The following is a 17,219-nucleotide window of genomic DNA, read 5'->3' as shown; positions in this document are numbered from 1 at the left end:
GGTTTTTCCCAGAAGATAAAATCATTATTTCAGGCAACCATACACAAATTTTATAATTGCTAAAAAAGTCACACTTCGTTATTGGCTTTATTAGTATTTGCTTGCAGGTTTCTTCCAATGGGCCAAGTATTTTCTCGGCATCTGTCTTTGGTGATGAAAAGCATACAGCATCCGGGACATTTCGTACGTGTTACTAAAAGTATGCGTCAAGATCCGAGAATCTGTCAGGTATTTCTGGAGGAGTTTAACCCCTACATTTACTTCCTGGAGCGTCAGGGTATGCAAGAAGAGAGGTCACGGGGCGTCAGCTGTTTATTACAACTAACACCCCCTTTTGCCACATCTATAATTAAAAAATCTAAATAATAAAATAAAAATACATATCTGGTATCACCACGTCCGTAAAAGTCTGCTCTATCAAAGTAGTACATTATTTACCCCGCACGGTGAACATCGTCCGAAAAAAAAATAAAGAACACCAGAAATGCACTTTTTCAGTCACCCTGTCACCCAGAAAAAAACGCAATAAAAGCAATCAACAAGTCGTATGTATTCCTAATTAGTACTATCGAAAACTACAGGACATCCCACAAAAAATGAGCCCTCGCTCAACTACATTGACGGAAAGATTAAAACGTTAGTGCGTGCACATGATGACGGCAGAAAATAATTGAAAAAAAATTAAATGTCTTTGAAAAAAAAAAAGAGTAGTATGGTAAAAAAAAAAAATATATACAAGTTTGGTATCGTAGCAATCGTACTGACCCATAGAACAAAGTTATCATGTTGTTTTTGTTGCAGTTTGTGCACCGTAGAAACAAGACGCACTGAAAGATGGCGGAACGTCGTTGTTTTTTTTCATTTTACTCCACTTAGAATTTTTTTAACGTTTTTTAGTACATTATATGGTACGTTAAATAGCACCATTGAAGAATACAACTCGTCCCACGAAAAACAAGCCCTTAAATAGCAACGTCAATGATAAATAAAGGAGTTACGATTTTTTTTAAAGGGGGGATGAAAAAACGAAAATGGAAAAAAAAGGGGGGGCCGCGTTATGAAGGGGTTAATGGCAGAGCAGTTTGTCAAGATATCCATGTTCTAATGTGGCTTTTGAATTATTCATGAATGCGTCCGGCAGTGTTGGTTTTGATGCGATATTGTAGGACCATTGGTGTGCTGATGTTTGGCCAGATGTCTGGGGCACTTTGGGTTTAACTAAGAACTTAACTTTGCTGGAACTATTCCCTATTGTCATGACTAGAGATGAGCGAGCACCAAAATGCTTGGGTGCTCGTTACTCGGGATGAAATTTTCGCGATGCTCGAGGGTTCGTTTCGAGTAACGAACCCCATTGAAGTCAATGGGCGACCCGAGCATTTTTGTATTTCGCCGATGCTCGCTAAGGTTTTCATGTGTGAAAATCTGGGCAATTCAGGAAAGTGATGGGAACGACACAGCAACGGATAGGGCAGGTGAGGGGCTACATGTTGGGCTGCATCTCAAGTTCACAGGTCCCACTATTAAGCCACAATACCGGCAAGAGTGCCCCCCCCCCCAACAACTTTTACTTCTGAAAAGCCCTCATTAGCAATGCATACCTTAGCTAAGCACCACACTACCTCCAACAAAGCACAATCACTGCCTGCATGACACTCCGCTGCCACTTCTCCTGGGTTACATGCTGACCAACCCCCCCCCCCCACGACCCAGTGTCCACAGCGCACACCAAACTGTCCCTGCCCAGCCTTCAGCTGCCCTCATGCCACGTCACACTCATGTCTATTTATAAGTGCGTCTGCCAGAGGAAAAGCAGGCACACACTGCAGAGGGTTGGCACGGCTAGGCAGCGACCCTCTTTAAAAGGGGCGGGGCGATAGCCCACAATGCTGTACAGAAGCAATGAGAAATATAATTCTGTGCCACCGCCATCAGGAGCTGCACACGTGGGCATAGCAATGGGGAACCTATGTGCCACACACTATTCATTCTGTCAAGGTGTCTGCATTCCCCAGTCAGACCGCGGTTTTTAATTCATAGACACAGGCAGGTACAACTCCCTATTGTGAAGTCCCTGTGGACCGACAGCATGGGTGGCTCCCTGGAACCCACCGGCGGTACATAAAAATATCCCATTGCATTGCCCAACACAGCTGAGGTAGTAATGTCGTGCTTAATGCAGGTGGGCTTCGGCCCACACTGCATGCCCCAGTCTGACTGGGGTTCTTTAGATGTGGAAACAGATGCATTTATAATTCTCTGTGGACCCACAGCATGGGTGGGTGCCAGGAAGCCACCGGCGGTACATAAATATATCCCATTGCATTGCCCAACACAGCGGATGTAACGTCAGCTGTAATGCAGGTGGGCTAAAAATTCATTTGATTACACTGTAGGCGAGGGCCCACAAAAATTGCTGTATCAACAGTACTAATGTACATCCAAAAAATTGGCCATGGCCAACCAAGAGGGCAGGTGAAACCCATTAATCGCTTTGGTTAATGTGGCTTAAGTGGTAACTAGGCCTGGAGGCAGCCCAGTTTAACGAAAAATTGGTTCAAGTTAAAGTTTCAACGCTTTTAAGAGCATTGAAACGTATAAAAATTGTTTAGAAAAATTATAAGAGTGAGCCTTGTGGCCCTAAGAAAAATTGCCCGTTCGGCGTGATTACGTGAGGTTTCAGGAGGAGGAGCAGGAGGAGGAGGAGGAGGAATATTATACACAGATTGATGAAGCAGAAATGTCCCCGTTTTGGATGGTGAGAGAGAACGATGCTTCCATCCGCGGGTGCAGCCTACGTATTGCTTAGGTATCGCTGCTGTCCACTGGTGGAGAAGAGAAGTCTGGGGAAATCCAGGCTTTGTTCATCTGTGTAAGCCTGTCGTCACTGTCGGTTGACAGGTGGGTACGCTTATCCGTGATGATTCCCCCAGCCACACTAAACACACTCTCTGACAACACGCTAGCCCCAGGACAAGCAAGCACCTCCAGGGCATACAGCGCGAGTTCAGGCCACGTGTCCAGCCTCGACACCCAGTAGTTGTAGGTGGCAGAGGCGTCACGGAGGACGGTCGTGCGATCCGCTACGTACTCCCTCACCATCCTTTTACAGTGCTCCCGCCGACTCAGCCTTGACTGGGGAGCGGTGACACAGTCTTGCTGGGGAGCCATAGAGCTGGCAAAGGCCTTGGAGAATGTTCCCCTGCCTGCACTGTACATGCTGCCTGATCTCTGCGCCTCCCCTGCTACCTGGCCCTCGGAACTGCGCCTTCTGCCACTAGCGCTGTCGGATGGGAAGTTTACCATCAGTTTGTCCACCAGCGCCCTGTGGTATAGCATCATTCTCGAACCCCTTTCCTCTTCGGGAATGAGAGTGCAAAGGCTCTCCTTATACCGTGGATCGAGCAGTGTGTACACCCAGTAATCCGTAGTGGCCAGAATGCGTGTAACGCGAGGGTCACGAGAAAGGCATCCTAACATGAAGTCAGCCATGTGTGCCAGGGTACCTGTACGCAACACATGGCTGTCTTCACTAGGAAGATCACTTTCAGGATCCTCCTCCTCCTCCTCCTCTTCCTCCTCCTCAGGCCATACACGCTGAAAGGATGACAGGCAAGCAGCATGGGTACCGTCAGCAGTGGGCCAAGCTGTCTCTTCCCCCTACTCCTCATCCTCCTCATGCTCCTCCTCCTCCTCCTGAACGCGCTGAGATATAGACAGGAGGGTGCTCTGACTATCCAGCCACATACTGTCTTCCCCCGGCTCTGTTTCCGAGCGCAAAGCGTCTGCCTTTATGCTTTGCAGGGAACTTCTCAAGAGGCATAGCAGAGGAATAGTGACGCTAATGATTGCAGCATCGCCGCTCACCACCTGGGTAGACTCCTCAAATTTTCCAAGGACCTGGCAGATGGCTGCCAACCAGGCCCACTCTTCTGTAAATAATTGAGGAGGCTGACTCCCACTGCGCCGCGCAAGTTGGAGTTGGTATTTCACTATAGCTCTACGCTGCTCATAGAGTCTGGCCAACATGTGGAGCGTAGAGTTCCACTGTGTGGGCACGTCGCACAGCAGTCGGTGCACTGGCAGATTAAACCGATGTTGCAGGGTCCGCAGGGTGGCAGCGTGCGTGTGTGATTTGCGGAAATGTGCGCAGATCCGGCGCACCTTTCCGAGCAGGTATGACAAGTGGGGGTAGCTTTTCAGAAAGCGCTGAACCACCAAATTAAACACATGGGCCAGGCATGGCACGTGCGTGAGGCTGCCGAGCTGCAGAGCCGCCACCAGCTTACGGCCGTTGTCACACACGACCATGCCCGGTTGGAGGCTCAGCGGCGCAAGCCAGCGGTCGGTCTGCTCTGTCAGACCCTGCAGCAGTTCGTGGGCCGTGTGCCTCCTATCTCCTAAGCTGAGTAGTTTCAGCACGGCCTGCTGACGCTTGCCCACCGCTGTGCTGCCACGCCGCGTGACATCGACTGCTGGCGACGTGCTGCTGCTGACACATCTTGATTGCGAGACAGAGGTTGCGTAGGAGGAGGAGGAGGGTGGTTTAGTGGAGGAAGCATACACCCCCGCAGATACCACCACCGAGCTGGGGCACGCAATTCTGGGGGTGGGTAGGACGTGAGCGGTCCCAGGCTCTGACTCTGTCCCAGCCTCCACTAAATTCACCCAATGTGCCGTCAGGGAGATATAGTGGCCCTGCCCGCCTGTGCTTGTCCACGTGTCTGTTGTTAAGTGGACCTTGGCAGTAACCGCGTTGGTGAGGGCGCGTACAATGTTGCGGGAGACGTGGTCGTGCAGGCCTGGGACGGCACATCGGGAAAAGTAGTGGCGACTGGGAACCGAGTAGCGCGGGGCCGCTGCCGCCATCATGCTTTTGAAAGCCTCCGTTTCCACAAGCCTATACGGCAGCATCTCTAGGTTGATCAATTTTGCAATGTGCACGTTTAACGCTTGAGCGTGCGGGTGCGTGGTGTCGTACTTGCGCTTGCGCTCAAACTGTGGCGCTAGCGACGTCTGGACGCTACGCTGAGAGACATTGCTGGATGGGGCCGAGGACAGCGGAGGTGAGGGTGTGGCCAGGAGACGGTAGTGCCTGTGTCCTCAGAGGGGGGTTGGATCTCAGTGGCAGGTTGGGGCACAGGGGGAGAGGCAGTGGTGCAAACCGGAGGCGGTGAATGGGCATCGTCCCACCTTGTGGGGTGCTTGGCCATCATATGCCTGCGCATGCTGTTGGTGGTGCCTCCCCAGCTGATCTTGGCGCGACAAAGGTTGCACACCACTGTTCGTCGGTCGTCAGGCGTCTCTGTGAAAAACTGCCACACCGTTGAGCACCTTGACCTGTGCAGGGTGGCATGGCGTCCTCGCCCGCGTCCACGTCCTATAGGCCTACCCCTACCCCTCAGCATGGTGTATTACCAGTGATTTGATTTCCCAGGCAGGAAAAAAATTGGCGCAAGCCTGCAGCCAAAATAGAATTTTTTCCCTTGTTTTTGAAAGGACAAGCCACACTGCGTGTATTCAATGAATACTACTAAGTTTAATAACTGTGTTGTGGCCCTGCAAATGTGTAAGAGAACTGCAGTGATGCAAAGTTATTCGCTACAGCAGATCAGGGATTTCCCATGCAGGAAAAAAATTGGCGCAAGCCTGCAGCCAAAATAGAATTTTTTCCCTTGTTTTTCAAAGGACAAGCCACACTGCGTGTATTCAATGAATACTACTAAGTTTAATAACTGTGTTGTGGCCCTGCAAATGTGTCACAGAACTGCAGTGATGCAAAGTTATTTGCTACAGCAGATCAGGGATTTCCCATGCAGGAAAAAAATTGGCGCAATGGCCTGCAGCCAAAATAGAATTTTTTCCCTTGTTTTTCAAAGGACAAGCCACACTGCGTGTATTCAATGAATACTACTAAGTTTAATAACTGTGTTGTGGCCCTGCAAATGTGTCACAGAACTGCAGTGATGCAAAGTTATTCGCTACAGCAGATCAGGGATTTCCCATGCAGGAAAAAAATTGGCGCAAGCCTGCAGCCAAAATAGAATTTTTTCCCTTGTTTTTCAAAGGACAAGCCACACTGCGTGTATTCAATGAATACTACTAAGTTTAATAACTGTGTTGTGGCCCTGCAAATGTGTCACAGAACTGCAGTGATGCAAAGTTATTCGCTACAGCAGATCAGGGATTTCCCATGCAGGAAAAAAATTGGCGCAAGCCTGCAGTAAAACGTAGCTGGCTGCGTCTGATTTTTTTTAACGTTCTGCACGCAGCACACACGTACCCAGAGCCCTGAGGACTGTCAGAGGCAGGCGAAATAGATTTTTTTCCCTTGTTTTTCAAAGGAAAAGCCACACTGCGTCTATTCAATGAATAATGTATGTCTTCTGGCCCTGCCTACACAATTCTATCCCTGTAGTATTAATGCCGGGTGCAATGGTCTGCACAGCCGGTTTTGAGAAGAAAAAAAAAAAATGCAACACTGCTAACAGCAGCCTGGACAGTACTGCACACGGATAGATGTGGCCCTAGAAAGGACCGTTGGGGTTCTTGAAGCCTACACTCACTGCTAACACTCTCCCTGCCTAACCACCACTTCTGTCCCTATTGCAGGGCGCAATGCTCTGCAGATCCAATTTTGAAGAAAAAAAAAAAAAATACAGTGCTAACACAGTACTGCACACTATTAGATGTGGCCCTGAGAAGGACCGTTGGGGTTCTTGAAGCCTACACTAACTCCTAACGCTCTCCCTACAGCAGCTCCAGCACGATAGCACTTTCCCTCAGCTAACTCACAAGGCATCTGAGCCGAGCCGCGGGAGGGGCCGATTTTTATACTCGGGTGACATCAGATCTCCCCAGCCACTCACTGCAGGGGGGTGGTATAGGGCTTGAACGTCACAGGGGGAAGTTGTAATGCCTTCCCTGTCTTTCAATTGGCCAGAAAAGCGCGCTAACGTCTCAGAACATCGCGTGGTACTCGTTACGATTAACGAGCATCCCGAACACCCTAATATTCGCACGAATATCAAGCTCGGACGAGTACGTTCGCTCATCTCTAGATTTAAGTTACTTTAAAGCCATTTTCTGCAGTGCATCATTATTTAGTCCGAAATTGTTGCTAGGAGATCTTGGAGAGTAGCAAAAGACTTAGCGGCCATTGATAGAACACAGTGTGCGTTAAATTTAAAGGGGTTCTGTCATTAAAAAAAAAAAAATGCTATACTTATCTATTCCTCCCCCATCATTCTACTTACCAGATCTTCACCTCACCTATCTTCTCCTGTTTCCTGCAGTCCAGGGGGTCACTTCACCTTCAGCTGCCTGATTCCTCTCCTTCCTGTGAGGTTACGTACATTTGGTTGGCAGTCTTCCAATGTATGTTACATCACAGCTCACAGGCCAGCAGGAGGACTGCCTATCTTCTTCAGAGATTGCTCATGCGAGCTATCTCTGAAATAGATTACAATTCCTTCCTAGGCAGTGAAGCTACAGTACAGGGATGTGACCTTCACTGACCCAGCCGGAAGGAATTTGTGATAAGCAGCCCTCATAACAAGCTGGGCCCAGCCTGCAGTGAGCTGACCTGGGGCACTGGAGAAGCTCAACCAGGAGAAGATGTTATAAGAAGACAGACAGGGAAGGAATAGGTAAGTTTAGATATTTTTTTTAATGACAAAACTTTTTACGGGTGGCTCGTTTTGTAAGGACTTTAGGAGGTTTTCATTTAGGCACAAGATGCTGGAAGGGGACTATGGTGATCTGTTACTTCAGGATAGGGTCCATCTTAATCCCATTGTATTGCATAATTTCCTTACCCATCTGCATGATGTGAAGGCGTAGGTCTGTTGTGGTGGTGGTGGTCGTGCCGTATAGTTGGCATTCTCTTCCTTGGGGGTCTAGAACCTTAAGGCAATGAGAACCTACATGCATGCTGTCTGTGGTGCAGCAGAAATTAATTTTATAGTGCTGATATCATCTCATTAGTAAGCTCTCACAGAGCATGGTTCTGTTTAGAGCGGCCATCTCGGTACTCCATTGTGAAGCCCAGTACACCCTAGGCATTGCCAAACCCTCAATCCTTTCAGAGGCAGCAGTATTGCCTTACGGGTGAGTTCCTCATATTATAACAATAGGTGAAATGACTTGCAGTATGTATAAGGTCCTCATGTGCAAATTAATTGGATTTCCACCTATAGAAATCAGTTTTCGGTATATTCAAAAAGTTACAATATTATCACATCTTTGATATTTTTATATAAAAATCTAAAGTTTGCATAGACAGATGCTTCATCATTTCCTTAAAAGCTCCAGATGTTGATAAAAGTTAAAGGTGTTGTCCAAATAGTATTTTTTCATTAAAACCCCATTCCCCATGCTATAACATAAGTAACCAGCATATACTCACCCCACCCTCCATTGTGTCCCTGACACTGCTGAGTTCTTGCTCCTGTTTGTTAACAGGCTATAGTCCTGCCTGTTTACAGGATGTAAAAGGCACTGCAGCCAATAACAGAGCTCAGTGATCAAGCGCTGAGCTCTGTCATTGGCTGTAGCACCTGTGACATCCGGTAAATAGTCTGGGCAGCCTGTAAACATGATGTCAGAAAGGAGACTAGCAGCGATGACATAGGGAGCAGGGAGAGATAAGTATATGCTGGTTAGTTATGTTATAGCATGGGGAATGGGGTTTTAATGAAAAATGGAAAGTATGTATCTCTTTATTTCTCTCATTGTTTGCAACATTGTATTCCATAGGCAGACTCAAAACCAAACAAACCATTGTTTTGACACTTCCGTTTTACAAACCTGAAGTCATCCCATGTCTTGAAGGGAGTGGCACCAATTCCATATGAATGAGTGGATCCATTCACCTAAGAGCAGATTATTATGTGAAGAATTGGAATGTCAGACAGACAAGTATGCTTGCAGTGTAAGTCAACCGTATTTAGTAAGCTCTTGTTTGCGGCAGAACAACGGTTAATACAGGATGTGAGGAAGAGAAAGGTAATTTACTGCATGAAGTAGCACAGTGTTATGGTCTAGTCAGCCACATAAATGCTCATTTCACCTCAATCACAGAGGGCTGGCAGGAAGAAAGGTTGACTTGAGCCACTGCGTGTTCTTTTGTGCATGTAGGTTAGAAAGGTACTTGGCAGGATTTATGTCTTACTGTTGCTGAAAGGTATCCTGACCTTTATTAATTCTTTTTTGCTCCTTTGATATAAAGATAATAGCTGTCACATATGTGTGTCACAGTACCAAATTAATACAATTCTAACTTTCAGATTATTGTTTCTATAATATCAACTCATCAATGTTTGACAAGTTTTTTCACGCATGAGACCAAGGTAAAGAGCCTATACACGCTGACATTTCCATTTAATCATTTAGTAAAGAAATTGGTAATCTCTGTACAATCTAAGTACATTGCTATATCACATACACAGGTGGGATAAGCTCTCTGGGAGCCTGAAGCAAGGGTTTCCCCCACCCACCACAAATCAGGCCCTGAAGTTCAGCATGATATAGCAGATGTCAGATGGATGATTATAATTCATCCTACAGCCATTAGCCCTAATTCACTGAGTAACTAATAGTCACCTTCAACTTGTGTGCAATGCATACCTCCCCCAGGAGAGACGCAACACTGTGTTAACACCGGTCAAATGGGAAATGCAATGCTGCACTAACCCCCCTATTCAACAGAGGAAAACACAAAATAACAGGTAAAACTGACCCTGCTTCTAACTTGGAAAGATCCCTACCTAACAGCAGATTGACCGCTCTGATAAGTGCGAACCTGCTGAACAATTTTCGGCCTGCTACCTGATCCTAACAAGGGGCAAGGGAGAAGACCAGATCACAGTATGAATTACCAAGCTAGAGGGAAATAAACCACAAATTAGCCGAAAGATGCACAGATAACTCCAGGGGGACCTGAACACAGCTCCAACCACCATGTCTAACTGGACTGCAATAAACAGCAATGAGCTAAGGGAGAGGTAGGAATATAAAGCCCTCACTACCTGCTGATAGGTAGACCAGAGAAGAAACCAGACCCAATAAACCTCTCTCAGAGGTTGGGAACTCTTAGGGAAATACAAACATGCAACTATACGGAAATACCAACATACAACTATACAGATAGGGGCAGGAATTCCAACACAAAATGTGTCAACCAACAACCTGTATAGGAGCAGAGCGACCAATCTGCTTCCACATCATGGTTAAAGTACCATGATACCATCATGACTGACAAGCCCTGACTGTAATAGATTTGGTTCTACCGACCATGCTTGCTTTGCCCTATATCTTTGAGGCGTGGTGCATACTACCGGGGGGCTGATGTACTGTCTGTGGGATTTTGTGTACAGCACATAACCCCATTACAGACCTATGAGAACAAACACATTTTTTGACAAGGAATAGTCCACCTGAAAAAAAACTGATGGCATGTTCTATCCTGTCCTTTTCACGGACTAGATATATATATATATATATATATATATATATATATATATATATATATATATATATATATATATATATATATATATACTGTGTCCGCGTAAATTGGACAGCACATTGGACAGCCTAAGACTGCTACAAGACTAACCAAGAGGCAAGGATCATATCAGATCGCCTCATCCTTTTCTCTTTTGTCGTGATGTGAGATGCATAGAGATCCTTCTACCCTAAGACAGTGTTGACAAAAAAGGTTTCAGGAGAGAAAGTGAATTTTTCTTCCAAAAAGGATGGAGAGGATGAAACAAGTATTGGACCTCTTGTCCCTAGAAAGAACAATACATTTGCATGAACCAGCACCAAAAAATATCTACTGTACTGTGATCATTTTACTAAGGTTATAGTTTAATCTCTATGTCTCCTGATATTAGCCATTGTACAGCTTGCCAACCTATGGTCGATATTTCTCATTAATTAAATTGCTTTATTCGCCACTTCATTTATCAAGGTGTAGAAAGTGTATAGCTAAAAACAAATTATGTAATATCTGAATTTCCAACCTCCCACTTAGTAAGTCTCATTTTCCTCAATATGCGTGGTAATTAACTGCTAATTTCTTTTTCCCACTGGTGGCTTAGAAATCTGTATTTTATATCATCATTTTGCCCTTGCGTATTAGAAATCAACTCTACATATACTAACAACCTTGTGCTGCGTTGTGCTACACAACAGCCAATTAAAAAAGACAGAGCTGCAGGAAGTGGGGGGGAGAGAGTAGACATGTGAACCAATCATGAGAAAGGGAGTGTGCCTCTCAGAACCAATAAAAAGAAAGGGTGTTTGTCTTGCTGGACCAATAATAAAGCAGAGTATGTGTCTCTCTGAACCAATGCTGAGACAGGGGGCATGTCTCAGACTCCCTATAGACACAGACTAGAGATAAACTGTAGTCACTGATCACAGCTCTGCTCAGATGGAGCTAAGCTTAAAAGAAGTGAAGGGACAAGATCTGAGGAAAATACATAGCAGGTAATTGTCCACTGTAGATACAAATATAAACAATTTTAAGCTCATAACTGGACTTTCTCTTCAATATTCTGAAATTGCACCTCTGTACACTGTAATCAATGTTTAATACCCATGCAATTGTAGGTAAAGCTGTATATTTCCTAGGTAAAAAGAACATTACCAGTTAAAATGAACCTCAAATATATCTGGGGAAGTGTTACTATTAATAAAGTCAATTTCCATTCATCACATCTACTGCTAAGAACATCTTATCATTGTACATTTCTGTAGCAATTTAGCAGAGACCAGAAACAGCTTCCGTTCACTTAGAAGTACAGCTAATGTTGTTTCTAAGCACATCAAATTACCCTGCTGAAAAAGCGCTTCTTGGAAGCCCTGCGATGAGATGCAGCATAGGTGGCCATAGGATTTCATGCACATGTTGCTGAGCTGTTAGTGTTCCTCAATCATTACCTGTGGTGACCAACTGTCATATGCAGTGGCTCTCTGGATCATCACACCAGCATTTGGGCCAAGACAGGATTGAAGCACTTACCACGAGGCCTCCATACTAGAATGCGACTGTTGTCAGCTCCCAAACAAAACCTGGAATTGTTCCTAAAGACGATACGGTTCCAGTCCATAGCCGTCCAGGCTTCTTATTCAAGACACAACTGCAAATGGAGATAATGGTGTTGGAGTGTTAATGGCAGGACATGTAATGGGTGCCAAGACACAAAATGCCCTTCTGCTAAACGCCTGGAAATGGTCCGCACAGAAACAGGAATTTGTAATGAAGGTGCTACAAGTGTTTGAATGTGGACAACAAAACTACTGGATCTGCTTGTGCTTATCGGTGGATCAAGCAGTCATCTGTACTGGTGGCCTATCTAGGCCATCCGAAGCCCATTTGCCATGTGTGCATGCCCTCACAGAACCACTGCTCCCAACACTTCCTAACAGCTTGGTCAGAATGAGCCAGATGGTGGACTATTCATCGAAACAACCTGCTTCGCTCATTCCAATGATGAACCTCTCTCAAAGTCTGTTAACTAAGTGAAATGCCTGAGAATGCATTGTAGAGACATGTCCAGGGTCAACGATCTCTCAGCAAGAGGAGCCTTACACAAAAGTAGACTCTGAGAATTGCTTTATATGGCAATCTGAGAAGCACTTTTACAGCCTCTGGTAGCAAGACCCAGTGTCTAATCCTACCACAGCTGTAATCATTTACATATCTGCCTGGGTTTTGCAGCAATCTGCTATTTCTATATGGGTGCATTACGTTTTTTCGTTAGTGAGTGTATATAGTGCCCCTTGTCTTTCATTGGATAGTATCCATTTCCTGGCTAGCTAGTGATCTAATGTCCCTGGTGTTCTAGTGATTTAATAGATACAGCCTCATGTTCAACCATATTCAATAATTTAATAGTTAACTCCCTATTTCTTGCACTACGTTTCCACAATTTTCATTCAGCAGACATTCGCTATGATGCTGAAGTGTTATGCAAAAGTTTTTATATGCTTCCCCTAGTATGTCTCCACAGCTGCCCTATACAGCTGCCTCTCTTGCCAGTGATTCTTTCTCGACCTGCATACACCAAATTCCATTACTGTCAATCACCAGAGCATAAAGTATTAATCAAAACTTTCTCCCTCCTATTTGTTCTTTAGGAGTCTGACTTCTTTGTCTTGGCAGCCTTTCAAATACATTTGCCTTAAAAAACTCTCCAGGTCTCAAATCCAATTTACACAAAATATGTATGATAATATGCTTTAAACTAAACTTTACCTATTGCCAGAATGACAGATAAAACATTGCTATGGATGAAAATGTACCAGCTGTCAGATATAGGGGAAGAAAAAAGACTAAGGCTTCTTATACTAGTCAATGGAATCTATGAATTCACACACTAGTATGCTGTGCTTTCATAAATTAGTGGTGCATCTTTGAGGCCCTGCTGCAATTTCTTCTAAATACAATAAGGGAGATTTACTAAGAGTAGCCACCACTTGGAAGTGTGCCAGTCTATAAATACAGAGCTGGATCATCTGTATTTCCTTACATGGAGCACAGAGGTTGAGCATACACAACAGAACTACACTGTCATACCTGGTGTTGCTCTTCAACCCTTCTGTATCGAAAAATATGTCAAAGAACTTGTAAGAAAATTACGCTTAAAAAGTACTATATGGCTTTGTACATAGGGCATTTAGAACCTCAGAAAACTGTCATAACCGCATCAATATTAATGTGTTTATTGTTTGGTTTATTCCTATGATTTGTTGATTTTTTTTTACCTTATTGACTTTCATGGGAGAAAAAAATTAAATGCAAGCATATGATGCAAAGTTCGTGAACAATTGTAATTGATATATAGTCATGAGCAAAACTAAGGACACCCTCTTTGATTTCTATGGTTTTATGTATTAAGACTAGAGATGAGCGAATATACTCGTTTCGAGTAATTACTCGACCGAGCACCGCGATTTTCGAGTACTTCCGTACTCGGGTGAAAAGATTTGGGGGGCGCCAGGGGTGGGGGGAGGCGTGGCGGAGCAGGGGGTAGCAGCGGGGAACAGGGGGGAGCCCTCTCTCTCTCCCTCTCCCCCCCCACTCCCCACTGCAACCCCCCACTCACTCACGGCACCCCTCGAATCTTTTCGCCCGAGTACGGAAGTACTCGAAAATTGTGGCGCTCGGGCAAAAAAGGGGCATGGCTGAGTAGGTTCGCTCATCTCTAATTAAGACATATTTATTAGAGATGAGCGAACGTACTCATCCGAGCTTGATGCTCGGGCGAATATTAGCGTGTTCGGGATGCTCGTTACTCGTAACGAGTACCACGCGGTGTTCTGGTTACTTTCAGTTTCCTCTCTGAGACGTTAGCGCGCTTTTCTGGCCAATTGAAAGACAGGGAAGGCATTACAACTTCCCCCTGTGACGTTCAAGTCCTATACCACCCCCCTGCTGTGAGTGGCTGGGGAGATCAGATGTCACCCGAGTATAAAAATCGGCCCCTCCCGCGGCTCGCCACACATGCCTTGTGAGTTAGCTGAGGGACAGTGCTGTTCTATTGGAGTTGCTGTAGGGAGAGTGTTTGTAGTGAGTGTAGGCTTCAAGAACCCCAACGGTCCTTCTTAGGGCCACATCTACGTGTGTGCAGGCTGCTGTTAGCAGTGGAGAAAATTTTTTTTTTCTCAAAATCGGCAGTGCAGAGCATTGCACCCGGCATTAGGGACAGAAGTGGTGCTGCTTAGGCAGGGAGAGTGTTAGGAGTGAGTGTAGCCTTCAAGAACCTCAACGGTCCTTTCTAGGGCCACATTTAACCGTCTGCAGTACTGTGCTGGCTGCTGTTAGCTGTGTTCCTTTTTTTTTCTTCTCAAAATCGGCGGTGCAGAGCATTGCACCCTGCATTGATACTACAGGCACAGAATTGTGTAGGCAGGGCCACAACACAGTTATCAGTCATTGAATAGGCACAGTGGGCCTTTCCTTTTAAACAAAAGGGAAAAAAGTATATTTGCCCTGCCTCTGACAGCTGTCAGGGCTCTGGGTACGTGTGTGCTGCGTGGAGAACGTAAAAAAATCAGACGCAACCAGCTACGGTTGAGTGCAGCCTTGCGCCAATTTCTTTCCTGCCTGGGAAATACCTGCTCTGCCACAGTTAGTAACTCTGCAACAGTAAAGTTCTGTGACAGTTTTGCAGGGCCGCAACACAGTTATTAAAATTATTATTCAGTGAATAGACGCAGTGGGCCTATCCTTTTAAACAAAAGGGAAAAAAGTATATTTGCCCTGCCTCTGACAGCCGTCAGGGCTCTGGGTACGTGTGTGCTGCGTGGAGAACGTAAAAAAATCAGACGCAACCAGCTACGGTTGAGTGCAGCCTTGCGCCAATTTCTTTCCTGCCTGGGAAATACCTGCTCTGCCACAGTTAGTAACTCTGCAACAGTAAAGTTCTGTGACAGTTTTGCAGGGCCGCAACACAGTAATTCAAATTATTATTCAGTGAATAGACGCAGTGGGCTTATCCTTTTAAACAAAAGGGAAAAAAGTATATTTGCCCTGCCTCTGACAGCCGTCAGGGCTCTGGGTACGTGTGTGCTGCGTGGAGAACGTAAAAAAATCAGACGCAACCAGCTACGGTTGAGTGCAGCCTTGCGCCAATTTCTTTCCTGCCTGGGAAATACCTGCTCTGCCACAGTTAGTAACTCTGCAACAGTAAAGTTCTGTGACAGTTTTGCAGGGCCGCAACACAGTTATTAAAATTATTATTCAGTGAATAGACGCAGTGGGCCTATCCTTTTAAACAAAAGGGAAAAAAGTATATTTGCCCTGCCTCTGACAGCCGTCAGGGCTCTGGGTACGTGTGTGCTGCGTGGAGAACGTAAAAAAATCAGACGCAACCAGCTACGGTTGAGTGCAGCCTTGCGCCAATTTCTTTCCTGCCTGGGAAATACCTGCTCTGCCACAGTTAGTAACTCTGCAACAGTAAAGTTCTGTGACAGTTTTGCAGGGCCGCAACACAGTTATTAAAATTATTATTCAGTGAATAGACGCAGTGGGCCTATCCTTTTAAACAAAAGGGAAAAAAGTATATTTGCCCTGCCTCTGACAGCCGTCAGGGCTCTGGGTACGTGTGTGCTGCGTGGAGAACGTAAAAAAATCAGACGCAACCAGCTACGGTTGAGTGCAGCCTTGCGCCAATTTCTTTCCTGCCTGGGAAATACCTGCTCTGCCACAGTTAGTAACTCTGCAACAGTAAAGTTCTGTGACAGTTTTGCAGGGCCGCAACACAGTTATTAAAGTCATTGAATAGGCACAGTGGGCCTTTCCTTTTAAACAAAAGGGAAAAAATTATATTTGGCCTGCAGGCTTGCGCCAATTTATTTCCTGCCTGTGAAATCAAATCACTGGTAATACAGCATGCTGAGGGGTAGGGGTAGGCCTAGAGGACGTGGACGCGGCCGAGGACGCGGAGGGCCAAGTGAGGGTGTGGGCACAGGCCGAGCTCCTGATCCCGGTGTGTCGCAGCCGACTGCTGCGCGATTAGGAGAGAGGCACGTTTCTGGCGTCCCCACATTCATCGCCCAATTAATGGGTCCACGCGGGAGACCTTTATTAGAAAATGAGCAATGTGAGCAGGTCCTGTCCTGGATGGCAGAAAGTGCTTCGAGCAACCTATCGTCCAGCCACAGTTCTGCGCCGTCCACTGCTGCAAATCCGAATCCTCTGTCTACTGCTCCTCCTTCCTCCCAGCCTCCTCACTCCACTACAATGACACATGCTCAGGAGCGGGAAGACTCCCAGGAACTGTTCTCGGGCCCCTGCTCGGATTGGGCAGCAGTGGTTCCTCTCCCACCAGAGGAGTTTATCGTCACTGATGCACAACCATTGGAAGTTCCCGGGGTCCGGGGGATGAGGCTGGGGACTTCCGCCAACTGTCTCAAGAACTTTCTGTGGGTGAGGAGGACGATGACGATGAGACACAGTTGTCTTGCAGTGAGGTAGTAGTAAGGGCAGTAAGTCCGAGGGAGGAGCGCACAGAGGATTCGGAGGAAGAGCAGCAGGACGATGAGGTGACTGACCCCACCTGGTGTGCAACGCCTACACAGGACAGGTCTTCAGAGGGGGAGGCACGGGCAGCAGCAGGGCAGGTTGCAAGAGGCAGTGCGGTGGCCAGGGGTAGAGGCAGGGCCAGACCGAATAATCCACCAACTGTTTCCCAAAGCGCACCCTC

This window comes from Eleutherodactylus coqui, chromosome 2 (genome assembly GCF_035609145.1).
Source record: "Eleutherodactylus coqui strain aEleCoq1 chromosome 2, aEleCoq1.hap1, whole genome shotgun sequence".
Classification (NCBI taxonomy): Eukaryota; Metazoa; Chordata; class Amphibia; order Anura; family Eleutherodactylidae; genus Eleutherodactylus; species Eleutherodactylus coqui.
Note: the sequence above shows the minus strand (reverse complement) of the source record.